At 47.2% G+C, this 14,262-nt stretch overlaps 1 protein-coding gene across 1 annotated transcript in view; it reads left to right on the forward strand.

Annotated features, from left to right (window-relative positions):
* Positions 1 to 14,262, forward strand: part of LOC146830329 (fucolectin-like) — a 134,574-nt gene that overhangs the window by 62,717 nt on the left and 57,595 nt on the right. The window lies entirely within an intron of this gene.

Genomic DNA, 14,262 nt, shown 5'->3' on the forward strand with positions numbered 1-14,262 from the left:
CTAGAGCCAGAGAACCAGGCCAGCAGACTTTCTGTAGAGCCAGAGAACCAGGTCAGCAGACCTGCTGTAGAGCCAGAGAACCAGGTCAGCAGAGCTACTGTGAAGACAGAAAAGCTGGTCTAGAGCTGGAGAACCAGGTCAGCAGAGCTGCTCTAGAGCCAGAGAACCAGGTTAGCACAGCTGCTCTAGACCAGAGTACCAGGTCAGCAGAGCTGCTCTAGAGCCAGAGAACCAGGTCAGCAGAGCTGCTCTAGAGACAGAGAACCAGGTCAGCAGAGCTGCTCTAGAGACTGAGAACCAGGTCAGCAGATCTGCTGTAGACCCAGAGAACCAGGTCAGAACCACGGCTGAAGCATTTTAAAGCCTCTTTTGATCCATCTGAGCTAGAATCAATGTTTGCAACTGATACAAAAGATCGGAATCATGCGGCAAGTGTGGAAAATATGTAGATACTTAGAGAAAGCGGCTGCCACAAAATTGCGTTATTCCAGTGGTCCTGCCTATGAGCAAAGACTTGTAGTGCAATGGCCTTGATTTACTGACTATTTTGTAAATCCATGGAACTGTCCCCCAGAAATATATTTGGGCAAAAAATAACCTTGAAGTACTGATTCTGTGGTACTGATAAAGTAAGGGTAAAAGTGGAGGTCATGCAAGGTCACTGAAGTCAGAAAGAAATGGGCAGTTCTGGACAGCATTGTCATTCTCCAGGTAGGAATTCCCATGCAAGGCAGCACCACGTAGCTGGGATGAAAAAAGCATTTGCAATGCAATAGGTCTCTCATTTACGCGAGTTGAAGCTATTGGCATTGTAAATGACAATGTCTTTTATTTATGTTTTAAAATCTAAAACATAAATAAAAGGCATTGTGATTTACAATGCCAATAGCTCAAACTTGCGTAAATGCGAGACCTATTGTATTGCAAATGCTTGTTCTTTGAGGGGACTAGCGTGCATGTTTGTGTGACTGATGCATACACAGGTAGTTGGCAGAGTTTTTGTCGAACTTTACACTCCAAGCAGAGCGCAGAGTGGGAAAACTCTATGAACTCCACTGGCAGAGCATAGTTTACCGCACACCCCCAATATAAAGAGCATAATTTTATGTGTCCATAGACCTGAATTGCTGTGCTTGGCTATTGTTTTGACAAAACATTAAATGTACATCAAATTTCCTATTAATTAGCAAAAGTCATTACCACACCTGCAATGTTTCAATATCAATCTATAAGAAACTTTATCAAAATAAAAACAGGTTTCATCTTCAGTTAATTACAACATGTACTTGAAAGTATGTCACAAAACATAACATTGTTGAGTAACTTTTAAATACAATTTACTTTGGCTAAACATTTATATACCAACACGTCACAACATTTATTCAAGAACGACATTTAAAAAGCCAACGTTTGGAGAAAATCACAGAAAACAAACGATGGATTATTGACTATAACCCCCAAATACAATGCTCGCCCAAGTCTTAATTAAAATATTTTAGAAACTATTGAGGGCAAAGCATTATCTACAGTTCATAACTTTATCATGTTCTCTGTCTCTCTCCTACCATTTCATTACCATTGGTGTTCTGTTGATTCCTACTCTCTTTTCTATAGTAGTAGTATGGATGCCCTGCTACCTACCTAACCTTTCTAAATAATAATAGTAAAATAGGACAAGGAAAACTACTCATCCCTTTTAAGCTTAAATACATTTTTATATAAACGTTTATAGGAAAAATAAACATACTTGACAAACATAAGTGCTACAATTTCATAAGAAATAATGTGAATACATTTGATATAATGAACTATAAAAATAGTGTGTTTAATGATAATTGTTCATTAAAGAATGTCAACTTCATGACTTCAGTTGAAAAGTTGCCTAGAGTAAGGCAGATCAGCTCTGTGTGCTACTATGCTTCAAGGCAACATATTATTGAGACATGGGCATTCCCATGCCACCACCCATGAGTTTGAACGCAAGTCCTCATATACTAAAATTAGCAGACAGGATCTTTTCACAAAAATATTACACATCTTCAGGCAGATGTAAAAGTGGAGCATGTTCTTGAGGAAAGAGCAACAGAGACATAACTGAATATATATGGCACTGTTTCCTCCTCTTCCTTTGACAAACTGCAGTTCATTAACTTTAAAGTTAGTAAATGTTGCCCTAGGATGCCTACAAGATCAGCTCAGAGAATTAAAAAGTGAGCTTTAGCTTGCCTGTGACATATAAAATCCATGCAGGTGACCTCAAGAAGAAAAACAATGGACAGAGAGACTAGGTAAAGAGCAAGAGAAAATATGAAACTGCTGCAACACACCAGAGGGAGTGTTCCTAGCACAGAGAGTCAATGTGCCTTCTGCAAAGAACACGTACCATGCAGATGACAGAACTGTATTTATGCGGATAGCTCAGTGGGTTTCTGTTTTTGTCATAGAGATCCTTTTGGTACTTGCTCTTCATACAATACAATCCTAATATAGCTCAGACAGCAGACTCAGTTGAATTAGTTCAAACGTGCTTGTGGAAGTCTATCTGAATGGAGTTGAATGTCTGACATCATTTGAAAATAGGTGGAATGGGATTTTGTGACTTGTAGCCTGACCATTTAATAGAACTATTTGTTTGAAGCATGAGAGCCTGATTTTCCATCAAAGCTTAATCCCGATGGTAGAACTGACACTTTATTATCTTTTATTAGGAATACGTATTGTGATGCCACAAAACATCTTTTGATGGCATAAAACCTTAACACAGTTAAAGAATCCCTATTCTGTGTCTTGGACAGCACAGCTATGCATTGGTGAGACAGGCCATGAATGATACTACCCTGTCACCCCTCAACTTTATATAATTAATACCTGTATATTTAATAAAGCAGAGGTGTACTCTTTTCTTGCTGCTCCTCAGTATCTGCTTTTTTTCCTCCCTTTCACTTCTCACTCCTTCCCTTCTCTCCATTCTTCTTTAACTTTCTGCCCTACTTCCGCGTTTTCATTTAATCGCCGCCGCCCCTCATTAAATGCTTCTCATTGTTCACCTTTACCTTCCACTCTACTTTCACACGCTCCACGCTGTCTGCTCTTCTTCCCTTGCCTTTCTCCCATTTCCACTTTTCATTCTAATCATGTTACACTCCACTCTTGCACTCTCAATCTCTGCTTGCCACTCGAGGAAGTGGGCAAAGCCGGGGAAGTGGGTGTGGCCTCTTAACAAAATGTGAGCACCTGCACTTCATATTTTACAAATTAAGCACTGGAGGGAAATGACGAAATGGCTCAGGCAATAGATGCCATGGAGACAATGAAGGCACCAGGGGACAATGGTCTCCCAATATAATTTTATAAAATAGCCAAACCCCTCCCTGTTGGTACCCTTACTGGGCACATTGTTACGTGAATTCTCGAGCACCACCACACAGGGTGCGAATGTTGTTAATACCCAAACTGAGGCAGGATCCCTTTCAACGCTCTCACTTTTAAACGCAGATATACAGATGCTGACAAAGATTCTGCCACCAGAGTCAGGGGTACATCTCACTACGAATGTATCCATCTCAAGTGGGGTTTGTGCCGGCCGCTCCTCCGTGAAACACCTGAGAATGTTTTTCCATCTCCTCCAGCAGGTGCGCGGAGATGAGGATGAAATGTACTTACGTCTCTTGACACAGAGAAGGTGTTTGATCGTGTGGAATGGCCTTAGCTGATCAGAGTGATGGAGGCAATGCGCCTAGGGAAGACTTGTATTGATAAGGCCTGCTGCCTTCATACATCTCCCATGGCCTTGGGGAGGGAGGGGGGATTCTGCTCACACTTTATTTTTTATCAGACGCGGGATGAGACAGGGATGTCCGCTTTCTCCCTTGCTATTTCTTATGGAATTGGAACTACTAGTAGCCTCTATCCGTAACACGCTGCATCTCTACGGGATACCCACGACGGCCGGGGAACGGGAAGTGTTCTATCCTGCAGGTGACATTCCGGTGACACTCTCCCATCCCTGGGATACAGTTCCAGCCTTGATGCACATGATCAAGATGTGTTCTAACTTATTGGGGTGCAGAATCAATTCTCTAAATGCATGGCTATGCTTATGACACTGACAGTCCCCCAGCATCTTTAGGGGCTGCACCGTTCAATTGGTGACCCACCCGTCTTAAATACCCTAGAGCGTATCTGAACAGCGACCTGAGCACCGTAATGCGAGGCAACATCTTCCCTGTCTAGATAAGGGAACAGAGTTCGCAAACTGGTGAAAACTCCAGGTGTTTCTCTAGGGTAGAGCACCGATTTTTAAAATTAATTTGATGCTGAGAATGAGTGATATTTTTGGCATGCTCCCCGTGAGAATTCCTCAGGTTTTATTGTGAGTACCTGACCCACTTATCCGGGACTTTGCATGGGGAAATCACAGTGTTTTGCCCAGAATCACAGGATGTGGACGCTACCCCGAGGCTCGAGCCCTGGTTTCCAACACCAAAGTCGGCAGTTTAAGCCGAGGGACCACATCCTCTCCTGGACAAGCCTTATGGGGACCATGGCAGGGATGTATGCCATCCTAACAGGGGCCCTTTCGTCTCACCCAAACGCACACCCCCCACTGCTGGTGGGAATCTCACTCACTGAGGAAGACTGTACAGCGCCTGCACATTACGGGAGATCAGTGCGGGACTTGCTGAAGGGCGAGCTCGGAGTCGCGGCTCAGTTGTGAGTCCGCTGGCTTTGCTGCATGATATGTCGTCGCCCTCCCAGACATGCCCCGTCCTGAGAAATGCCCACGGCACTGTCAGTGGCAAAGGTGAAAATCCACCGAACCGGCATCTTACAACACATGGCTATCTGATAGGCATGACATTGCCTCCTATGACAAAAAAATATTCGAACTGAATGACCAACTGCAAAGATTTGCAAGGTCTGGGGCTCTTTCCTAGATCTGTTCTAGGCTTTGGACACAGGCATACGTGCATAAAGGGTCTGGTTTACAACCTCACCACAGCAGATATCCATGAGGAGATGGAACAGACCTGACCGAGCGTAACTGAGGCCACCGGGTCACATGTCCCATCTGGAGTAGGCCTGGGCTAAATTTCCATTCCGCTCGCGGAAATTGCGATAATTTGACATTTTCGCGTTCCGCGGAGAGCGCGAAAATGTCAAAATTTCCGCATTCCGCAGCTTAGCGATAATTTGTTTCTTGCTCGCGCTGTAAAATAATACACGCGCGATCGCCTTACCTGAATCCCCGCGTTCGCCGACAAGTTTTCCTGATCCGGTCGCGTTCTCCACGAGATGTTGGATTGTCGGTAGCCATTAGCGCTGTCTCGCGACAGTTCGCGCCCGCAGTAATGTCATTGGTCGCGCGATCACGTCTTTCTTCTCGCGATCATGCACCGCGAGAAGAGTGAAAACAAGATGGCCGCGCCCGCGAGCAACCGCATGGGTAAGTTGGCGAGCCGCGACGTCGCAAAAAATACCGCGAACGGGCGGGAAAAAAACTCCCGCATCTTCGCGATATTTCCGCATGTTTGCGGAGATTTTTAACATTTTCGCGATAATTTGCGAAAGTCACTTTCGCAAATTCCGCCCACCCCTAGTCTGGAGCACGTGCACTCACGCGCTGCAGTGAAGTCTGCCACACGTCTGTCTTTTTATTTCTTTTTCAAAATCACATGATACTCATCGCCCATGGCCTTAGCAAGAGGATTTCAAGGCTGTGGAATGGATGAGAGTGGCTTCATACTGAGAAAGGGGAGATAATGCCCCACCCTCACAGTTCCTCCCAATCATCCTTCTTTTCTCATCCCCCTTTCTCCCTTTCTACTCACTCATGTTTTTACTCTGAACCTCTCTGACGGCAGGAGCTTTATCAATGTCAGATGTTGTTGTTCACATACACGTTTCCATATGATGAATGTTTGGGTTTCCTTAAGCCCAATAATGAATTGAAAAGAAAAAAGAGATGACAACATTTTTTGGAATCCTGAAAAGCGCTCTTTTGGACAAAGACTGTCAGTACAACTAGCGCCACATAGACGCCACAATGTTGGTACCTCAAACACTCACCTAAATGCAATGTGTGATACTCAACATCCATCTCCTCCCCAAGCAAGGGAAAGAAAGCAGAAGCAAGAGAGCCTTTACCCACCATATCAACAGAAAGGAAACAGTATGCCAGGGAGCATCAACACAAGCACACAAGCAAAAGCAAATAGTGCTCAACAGAACCCCAAGCCAGTCACAGGACAGGGCCCAGAATCAGCGGTGAGTACCCCAGGAGAGTGCCAAGCTTCAAAGGATAGGGCCCAGAATCAGCGGAGAGTACCCCAGGAGAGTGCCAAGCTTCACAGGACAGGGCCCAGAATCAGCGGTGAGTACCCCAGGAGAGTGCCAAGCTTCACAGGATAGGGCCCAGAATCAGCAGAGAGTACCCCAGGAGAGTGCCAAGCTTCACAGGACAGGGCCCGAATCAGCGGAGAGTACCCCAGGAGAGTGCCAAGCTTCACAGGACAGGGCCCAGAATCAGCGGAGAGTATCCCAGGAGAGTGCCAAGCTTCACAGGACAGGGCCCAGAATCAGCGGAGAGTACCCCAGTAGAATGCCAAGCTTCACAGGACAGGGCCCAGAATCAGCGGAGAGTACCCCAGGAGAGTGCCAAGCTTCACAGGACAGGGCCCAGAATCAGCGGAGAGTACCCCAGTAGAGTGCCAAGCTTCACAGGACAGGGCCCAGAATCAGCGGAGAGTACCGCAGGAGAGTGCCAAGCTTCACAGGACAGGGCCCAGAATCAGCGGAGAGTACCCCAGTAGAGTGCCAAGCTTCAGAGTGTGGTTTGTAGAAGCCTACCAGTCCCATAGGTAAGGAACTACCAGGCACTCTTTGCAACACGAGTAATATCAGCAATATCTTTACAAGAAACCTTAAGGATATTCTCTTTACAAAATAAATGTACCAATTTAGATGCCAATGAAACAAGTCGCAAATGATATGAGGCATCTTACCTCTTCGTTTCTCTCTTGCAGATCAATCAATCCTATTACTATTCAACCTCCCCCCTCCCCACCCCCGCCTAGGTAATTGTGCCACTCCTTCTCTCTTTAATGTGCCGGTTGTAATTGATTTGCTCCTCTGGCTGAACTTCATTTTGTTGGTTGATTTCTTGGTATTTCATCTGTTGGGCGTTTATTTTGCTTGGGGACCACTGAGGGATTTATAACTACCAATCTACCCCAGCCAATAGTCAATTAAGTGAACAATAATAGGGAGGCTTTACTGGTATTTCCTTCACCTGTATTGCAGACGAGTTGTAGCTCGGCCTCTTGGAACATTGCCGGGTTGACTGGACTGGGTACAACCTATCAGAGGTCATGACCTGATTTGTTTCCAAGAGGCCTGGGCTTTGTGTCCTTCCAACATCAATGGCTATACTTCATATCATTACCAAGCCATCTCTTCAAACATGGCCAGAGCAAAAGGGGGGCTCCTTACCTTGGTGCCAGTTGTTTGTGATGGTAAAATTACTTGGAAATATTTCTATGCACCACATTTTCAATTGCTTTGGTTTGAGAGCAAAATACAAACGTTTTTGTTGCTTAATTTCTATGATAATAACTTTGATCTTTTAAATAGTGATATTGTTTATACCCAAACTTGAGATGTCCTTATAGTTTGGGTGAGCAATTTTAATATAAGGCTTTTTAAGTCCCTTCTTTTCCACACATATGGTTTCCTCAACCCCTCTGCTGACAAATATCTCCCGCACTATCAAGGCAATGCTTTAGAAATATTAGAGGCCAAATCTAACGTGCAATATGCTTCAGACACGAGTTCTAAATCTTTCGCTAAGAAACGTAACTTTACTTGGAAAGGCTGTCAATGTATTACTCACTTCATCCTGCTTTTCACAAACCTCATTGGTTGTATTTCTAACTATATTGTGCTTGAAACTGCCTTTATTCAGTATAGGCTTCTCTTGATTTCGCTAGGTTGGGTATGTTTATCCAGTGGTTGACTCTTCAGTCTCACTGGAGGCCATCAAAAATAAAGGTGTGATGAAATAGGACCTTGTCAATAAGGTGACAATTTTTAAGGAACTCCAATGAAACAATAATGCCACCATTATAACTTGCTTTGACCGTAGCACTGTTGTTAGAGCCTATGCTGTTATGTGGGGCAATCAAGTCTTTTGACTGCCCCACTGTGCCCCAAAAGGAATACGTTATGAGATGGTTTGATTCTGAATGTCCACATGCACACAGAATTATGCTTGCATTAAAGTCTGAACCCAGGGATGTTGATGCTCTCCACCACTTCAGAGCAGTCTATAAAGAGTCCCTTGATAATAGAATAGAGAAATCAGAGAGGATGATTAAGGTTCTTTGCTAGTGGGTACCACAATGAGGGACAGCAGTATATTTTGGCAGGTTGTCAATCTCCCTTTTTTCAGGGTTTTGACTGACACTCTAATTCCCCTTGATACATAGGTGACCCACATTACTGAAGTGTTTGCCTGCTTACCTTCTAACCGTGAGCCAAGTAGTGGAGGGGGGAATCGGTTGTGTAGATGGCTGCTTGTTTTTATTTTGAGATATGTGAAGTGGTGGAAGCTGTCAATAAATGACCCAATGGCAAGGCACCCTGTTTTGACACGATGGCAGTAGATCTCTTCAACAATACCTTGACTCTTTGGCCCGACTATTGACAATGCGTCAACATACTTGCCAACACAATGTCAACAAGCCTCTCCCCTTCACATTGCAGATGGACAAATAACACCTCCAGCAGAGCAGACCAGACAACTCTACAGTGATGCTGGAGGACCTCCACACTTTTGACACCAACGCCCTACAACAGTTCATGGACATCTAGGCAATCGACCTCCAGGAGCATGGCAGCCCAGCTACACCGAGGACACCCCACATCCTGCACAGACAACACAGCTGGAAGCACCCACCACCCCGACTGGCTCCCAGCAGCCCACCGAAGCACACATTGTATTGCAAAGGCCAGGTGTCAGACTGCCAGAAGGGGTTGGTCGAACATGTGCGGGTGGGGTACTACCTCATGGAAGCCAAACTAGATCACATACGTGGGTGTCTAAGTCCCATCAGGGCCCACCTACACTCCCCAACGGAGACCCACACTGTTATGTTATGTTATGTTAAATTAAATTTATTAAGCGCACGTACGCCCGTAGGCTTCATGGCGCTGTGGAAGACTAGCAAAACATAACATGTGACAGAAAGAAAGAAAATTTAACTAAGGATAAGCTTGCTTAAAGAGCCAAGTCTTAAAAGCCTGTCTAAAGGCTAACAGATCTTCGTGGAGTCTTAGTGGCAGTGGCAAGGAGTTCCACAGGGAGGAAGCCAGGAAGTGGAAAGATCCTCCTCCCTGGCGTTGTTTCCTGATCCGGGGCACGACTAACAAATTCTTTTGGCCAGAACGGAGAGCACGGGAGGGAGTGTAACTGACCAGCAGGCAGCTAATGAATCCAGGGCCCTTACCTTGTAGAGCCCTGAAGATAATGCATCCCGCTTTAAATGCTGCTCTCTGCGCTACAGGCAGCCAGTGGAGACTGGCCAGTCCAGGTCTAATAGACTGCCACTTAGGAATTTTACAGATCAACCTGGCCGCTTGGTTCTGAACCAGTTGGAGTCTCTTGAGCTGCCCCGCCGGTAGGCCCAGATATAAACTATTGGAATAATCCAAACGGGACAGAGACACATGCCTTTGCACATTTCCAGTACTGACCCACACTCAGAGCCACGGGATCATCATCCACACCCCCACGCTGGACTGGCGTACACTGGCACAGTTCACTCCTCTTACGTATTGAGTGGGAGATGACAAAACCACATGTGCAAGGTCACACCCACTGCCTGTGTTGACATGGCTGTGTCCGCTGCACACGGCAAAATGTAATGGTGTAGGATCCGGGGCACTAATACATACATAATGAGCACACGGACACACTCAGATATTTCATTGAACTGGCTACGGGCACGTGCGCTCAACACCTTTATTGCCAGGGTCACATGTACAGTGATGCATGTGCTGGATGTGTGTGGGGTGATGAGTGTAAGCCAGCCCTCAAGGAGTCGTTGGTGCTGGCAACAACTTGAACAGTGATCACAATTAAAGCAGAAACAGAAAACACCAGCATAACAGAAACAACTGTGAAGCATCATGGTGGTAGCCGGAGAAAGTACAGTGTTCACCCAATATGCAACCAGAATGGTCCATGAGTTGTGGTGCAGTGAGTTAGTGAACACCTGAAGAGTTGAGCAGGGTATCAAGGTGATGATGGCACCCACGACAGGTGTGAGTAACTCTGATAGTCTGGCAGTAAGACACTTCTGATTCTGGCACCTGTTGTTTGGAAATGGTCCTGGCGGTGGTGACGTGTGCACCATGCGGTGATGTGACGTCCGGGCAGGTCCGGACTCGATTTTATTTGTGAGCCCAGGTGGACCGCAGTTGAAGCCGGAGACAGCGGACAGTGCAGGGCCACAGACACATGGCCTTGATGACCCCTAGTCCATCGACCCAGAGGCCATGCAATATGCCATCAGACATGGCCCATGACTTGAGCTGCACAGAGTTAGTGGACCCCTCTTGCGTCCAATGATGTGAACTCTGCCATGCAGAAATCAAGACTCAGTTCCAAATGTGTGACCTACTCGACTGCAGTGTAGGCCCGAGGCAGAGGTCAACAGGGGCACACAGTCACGTGTCGTTGGGCCGCGATGCAGAGTTAGTGACACCAGAGCAATTTTTGGCCGTGTTCGATCACCTCCGTAACGATGATCCTTTTTTCCTCCGGACTGAACCGTGTCTTCCTCTTACTCGTCTCCTTGCGTCCGATGATGTGAACTCCGCCATGCAGAAATCAAGACTAAGTTCCAAATGTGTGACCTACTCGACCGCAGTGTAGGCCCGAAGCAGCAGTCAGCAGGGGCACACAGCCATGTGTTGTTGACCCCCGATCCAGAGTTAGTGACACCAGAGCAGTTGTTGGCAGTGTTCGATCACCTCCGTCACGATGATCATTTTCTCCACCGGACTGAACCTCGTCTTCCTCTTACTCGTCTCCTTGCGTCCAATGATGTGAACTCCGCCATGCAGAAATCAAGACTCAGTTCCAAATGTGTGACCTATTTGACTACAGTGTCGGCTCGAGCCAGCAGACAGCAAGGGACCACAGACAGGTGTCATTTGATTGCTATGCACAGAGTTGGTGGCATCACATCGAACGGAGTATAGTGACATAAAATCTACGATGAAGTGTATACTCTGCCATTGCATAATCAAGACTCAGTTCCACATGTGTGACCTACTTGACCGCTGTGTAGTCCGAAGGCAGCAGTCAGCGCGGGCCAACCGCTGTACAGCACTCTTCTCCTGGAACTCTAACACACAACATTGAAATGGCATGTGGGGATGACTTGTGGTTGACGTAGGTAGAAGCACCCGAGCTGAGCGGGTGTTTAGCCAGCAATGATGCCGTGTCCTGCCTGGTACAGACTGCATTGGATTGGTGTGAGGCCTGCTGGACCGCAGTGTAGGCCGAAAGCGTAGTCATCAAGGGCCCACAGACACGTGTGGTTGGGATGCCATGCACAGACTTGATGTCACCACATCGAAGGGAGAATAGGGATTTAAACTCTACATTGATATGTGTACTCTGCCAATGTATAATCAAGACTCAGTTCCAAATGTGTGACCTACTTGACCGTAGTGTAGGCTGGAGGCAGCGGTAATGTACGTCAATGAGAAAGGAGTAAAGCGGGCCTGTGTAAAGGAGGCCGTGATGGTCTGAGGAGGCTGCCAGGGTCACGGGCCTCGGGCTTGGAACTTATGCTGGCACGTGGTGGGCCCTCTTTGACACACGCTGGTGTTGACAGGTGAGCAGTGAGGCCTGGCTGCGCAGGGGCAGGCAAGATGGGTTCGGGGACCAGCAGCCCGGGGTGCAGCAGGCGCACAGGATCACAGGCCACACTGCTTACGGCGTCTGCCTTGTGGCGGGTTGGGAGGCGCCGCCCTGGCAGACATGTTGGGCATTCCAGAAGAGAACCACGACGAGAGCTACGTGCTTTTTATTCACACCCCTAAGCTGGCCTGGCGTACGCCGGGCCAGCCCACTCCGCACACGCTTACAGGGGGACGTCACAGGCTACATTTATGTTATCTTCCCCACTGGCTGGGGTGACATGGCTGCGTCCACTGTCCACTACAACCCACACACCAGCAGTGCATGTAGACATGGATATGTCTGTGGTCTGCATACTGCAGTCTGTCCAGCACATCTTCGCCACACTTGGCATTGTGTACATTTTGATTCATGGGCCACTTGCCTCCTTCACACATGCCTGGTTCCCACCTCTCTCCACAATTCGCTTTTGTGTGGCTGAGGTGCCGTGGATGGCTCATGTACATGGCTAACCAATGTTACCACAGTAAGTTGTGCTGTCGTGTCTGGCGGGTGTGCATGTTGTTTGGCATGTTGTATGTGATTTTGTGACGTGTGCATTTCCAGAGTTGTGAGTTGCATGATTGTGGAGTTGAGGTGTGTGGTGTGTTCATTTGCACCTTGCCAACGAGCAGTGCTTTTCCATAGGTGCCATCCTGGAAGCGCTGGTTGATGTTGGACTGTTGGAAGATGAGGGAATCATGCACACTGCCTGAGTAGTTGGCTAAGACATTGGTGAAGGCTCACCGGTAGTCCACTATTGCCTGCCTGTTGATGGGATGCGTGTGCTTTCGGTTGCTGTAATTGTGTACAGTGTCGGCAGGGGGAACAAGTAGGACATGTGTTCAGTCATTTGCCCACAACATGTGCAGGAATCCAGCTATGGTGTATAGTCCTTGCTTGGTCTCCAGCTGTTCCTGTGCTTTGTGGTGGACGTATAGGTACTGGGGCACCAAGATGATGATGGCGTCCAGGGCAGGTGTGAGGAACTTGGATGGGGCTGGCTGTGAGTCTCCACTAACTCTGGCGGTTGTTGGTTGGGTGGTACCAGAGGCCAACAGGTGCAGCACAGCCAGCAGCTTTGTCTGAGGAGGGATGTTGGTTGTCCGCTCTGTTTGTACTGTCAGCCTGTGGGCAATGATGGTCAGGATGCGGAGAATGGTTGTCCTTTTGAGCCTGTAGTGGCCATTGACATTGTCTGCTGTTAGGTCTGTGAGGCTGGTGCGTTTCCTGCAGGTCCGCTGTCTTTGTCTGCGCTGCCTCTGTGGTGGTCCGGGAGGGTGGTGGGTGGGGTTGGAGGGGGGCGGTCCTGGGGGTGGTGGCTGTGGGTGTTGTTGCCCTCTCGGGGCTCTGGGATGCGTGGTCAGTGGCTCCATGGCATCTGTTGTTCTTCATGTGTCGGTCTGGGCTCCCTTTGATGGTGCGGGTTGTCGTCTGACTTTACACCAGGTAAGAGCAGGTGTTAATTTCCTGCTGCTAACACGCCTTATCGCCTGTTTTGGGATCTTATCGCCGATCTGGCTGGTCGTTGAGAATGTTGAGGTGTGGTGTTGTTGCAGCTTTTTGCTCAGGAATGCCTACTCTGCATCTCCTTAGCGATAGTCGCCGGGGTCATCTGTGACGATGTTTTTTGCGGATGCTATAGCAGGTAAACTGGTGGTATCAGCTGTTAGCACCAGCTTGTGAATGGGGCAATATTTGTATCGCGAATTTGGCTGTGATAAAGTGCTGATAACTCGGCGATAGATCCTTGAGAATATGCCCCTATGTGTGCTGCAGTCTGTAGCACACATAGAAAGAGATATATGCCTGCCCTTATTGTTTTTAGGCAGGAATGCAGTTCCTTCTTGCGCAAAAGCAATCCTGCACTATGGAGCAAAGGTCTCTCCTATGGCAGTAGGCTGCCAACAGGGTGCCAGTGCAAGAGAAAGGACAGGAATAAGCCATATTGCCTTAAATACTGCATATTCTTTCCCTTTACGTCACGCAGTGCAGCATAGCAAGGGTACTTGCTGCACTTTGCTGCATGGTGTTAAAATGTCATAAATTTGCTTTTTAGTACAAATAGGACAGACTGTACCCTCTTTGCACTTTTAGGAATAGGGAGTTGGTTCACAAGGGCATGATAGAGTATGAAATAGAGTGCTATTGTAACACTAATTTTCTTTCTCATAAATACTTTTGTAAATCAGCTGCAAAGTTAATTGATCACAATAAAGGCAGTGCTGTGAAAGCTAAAATTATTGGGTTATCAGGTCAGCAAATTACAACCCACTTTCTCGTGTGCTCTA

The sequence above is a fragment of the Triturus cristatus genome, chromosome 5_1 (genome assembly GCF_964204655.1).
Source record: "Triturus cristatus chromosome 5_1, aTriCri1.1, whole genome shotgun sequence".
In the NCBI taxonomy this organism is placed as follows: Eukaryota; Metazoa; Chordata; class Amphibia; order Caudata; family Salamandridae; genus Triturus; species Triturus cristatus.